This window comes from Echinops telfairi, unplaced genomic scaffold (assembly GCF_000313985.2).
Source record: "Echinops telfairi isolate 266 unplaced genomic scaffold, ASM31398v2 ScPeMD7_3;HRSCAF=10, whole genome shotgun sequence".
NCBI lineage: Eukaryota > Metazoa > Chordata > Mammalia > Afrosoricida > Tenrecidae > Echinops > Echinops telfairi.
This window is the reverse complement of record NW_022103899.1, coordinates 57199955-57202700: the sequence shown is the minus strand read 5'-3', so window position 1 is coordinate 57202700 and position 2746 is coordinate 57199955.

The window sequence follows — 2746 nt, the reverse complement described above, 5'->3', positions numbered from 1 at the left end:
GCGAGAGAGAGAGAAGCTGAGATTGATGTTAAAGAACTGATTCGTGGAGTGATGTGGACGGGAGGAAGGATGTGGCAAAGGGCAGCGGGGTGGGTGCCAGCGGAGGAACACAGCCAGTTGGTGATGCTGTGGTCTTGAGGCAGAATCCTCCTCCTGCCAGAAACTGGACTTCCGCTGATTGGACGAGGCCCACCTCCGGGACCCAGGCTTCTCTTCTAGCCTTAGAGTCCATGGATTGTAGATGTCAACCACAGCGACCAAATAGCTTCTCAGCAACCAGGACACTGGTGTTTGGCAAAACTACCGGCCACGACCGTCAAGTCAAGTCGACACCTAGCACTAACTATTGCAGTGGGGTTCCCCGACGAGCCCCGGGGTGGGGGGGAGCTCACAGCTGGTGAGGGAGGCCCCCAAGGCTGATTGTAGGGGCTAGAACGCAGGCTTCTCTCAGTTGTAGGGCCTCTGGTGGCATTTGAAACCCAAGAAGCCTCCACAGACATCCCATCTCCACTTAAGGATATGCCCTGGGGCGCTGGCTCGGGACTCTGACCCAGGCCACGCCAGCAGTGCGTAGCAATTCCTTGGCTGGCCTTGAGATCCTTCCCTAAACCTTCAGGGCAGACTTGTCAAAGGGGCAGCCAGGCTTGCCTTTCACCTGGGGAGATCACAGGTCCGCAGCTGAGCGGAGCAGGCATTTCCAGGTGCAGACTCAGACTCAAGAGGTGCTAGGCAGCTGTTGGCATCTCAGGGGAAGGAGGCCCAGAAACACCTGGGCAGCAGACCTGTTGGGCTTTCCACATCAACGCCACGTGGGCCAGAGGCATTGGTTTTGGGGTCTTACAGACAATTGGACCCCGCCGCCTGGGTAAAATAAGCAGGATCCTCGATGCCGAGAAAAGGGCTCACGCTGTGATAGAAGTGGGCAAATCCAAGCCCTTGGGTCAGGTGTTAAGGTGGAGGCGTCTCCTGACGCACTCGAGCAGCTTCAGAGCCGAGGAACCCAGCACCAGCAGGAATACCACAGGCTGCCGAGGTGGGTAAACCCACGGTCAGGCTCGGGACTGGAGAGGTACATGAATCCAAGGTTGGCAGGTCAGGTGGCAGGCCATTTGATAGCTCTTAGGATTGGTAGCACTCTGGCAGGCCACTCACTGGCTCATGTTCAAAGAACTGGAGGCTGATGAGCCGGAGGCAGGATCTAGACCCAGCAAAACACAAGGGAGCAAGCAGGCCCACAGCCTCCTTATATAGGAAGTAGGCCACACCTCCAAGGAAAACACCTTCCCATTGCGGGGTTGCACCCCACCGAAATCTCCAGCAGCTCCCATCGTGGGACTGATTAGGTGATGCTAGGTCATGTCATGGGGGGTGCCTAGGCCTCCACTGGGAAACCACTGGGACGCCCAGCCCAGCCAGGAGTCTGACACGGAACCTGACTATCACACCCAGCAGTTTGGCCCTAGACTATTTCAGCTCCATCCTCCCCGGAGCACCCTTGCAGATCCAGTTTCTTGGCTAAGTCCTGGCACAGGGGAGGGACAACAGAGGGGTGAGTGACCCAACAGTATCCAGAGTATTTGCAGGGGGGCCCTGTGTTCTCCTGCGTGCCGGTCCCCACCACAGTGCCCACTGACCAAGCCCGTGACTAGAGGCTCCTGTGCCACGTGGGCACCAAGGGGTCATGTGAGTTGAACTGGATTCCGTGGGAGTTTGGCTTTGGTCCCTCCCTCTAGGAAAGGCAGGGACGGTTTCATATTCGCCTCCATAGGGTAGACAAGGGAAAGGTGACCATGGCCACTAATAAAAAGATTAGCAGCTGATAGAGTGGAGCCTCCACAGCTGATGGAATTATGTAAACTCCCAAGTGGAGGCTTGTCGTTCTCAGGTGCCTCCAGTCTGTTCTGACTCCCAGCCACCCTACGGGCGGGCGAGGAGCGGACACAGCCGGTCCCCGCCACCTTCCCAACCCTTGTAGCCGAGCCCATCTCGTCAAGGGCCTCCTCGTTTTCTCCGCCCTCTGCCTTACCAGGCAGGACGGACGTCCTTCTCCAGGGCCGAGTGGTCGTCCCGGTAAATGCAGGAGCCCAAGAGAGCGGTTTGGAACAGCTTCGTCTGCAGCCGTCACCAGGCTCCGCCTCTCCTTGGGAATTGTTGGTGTTGTTGGTATTTTTGTAGTGGTTGATGTCGTGTGCCCTTGAGTGGGTTGCCCCATGGGCATTTTTGTTTGTTTATTTTCATTTTGTTCTTTTATATTATTTTGAAGATCGTAAACCTTCCCTGCCCATCCCCCTGAGCCTCTCCAAGAAGGAGCATTACCTGTGTACATACAAAGGGTCTCCTGAGGTCTGCCCGCGCGCGCACACGCGCACACACACACACACACAGGCATGCACGCGCACGCACACACACATGCACACACACACGCACACACACATGCACACACACACGCACACACATGCACACATACATACATGCACGCACGCGCGCACACGCACACACACACACAGGCATGCACGCGCGCACGCGCACACACATGCACACATACATGCACACACACACGCACACACACACGCACACATACATACATGCACGCACGCGCGCGCACATGCACACACACATGCACACATACATACATGCACGCACGCACGCACACGCGCACACACACACACAGACATGCACGCGCGCACGCACACACACATGCACACATACATGCACGCACACACGCGCGCACACGCACACACATGCA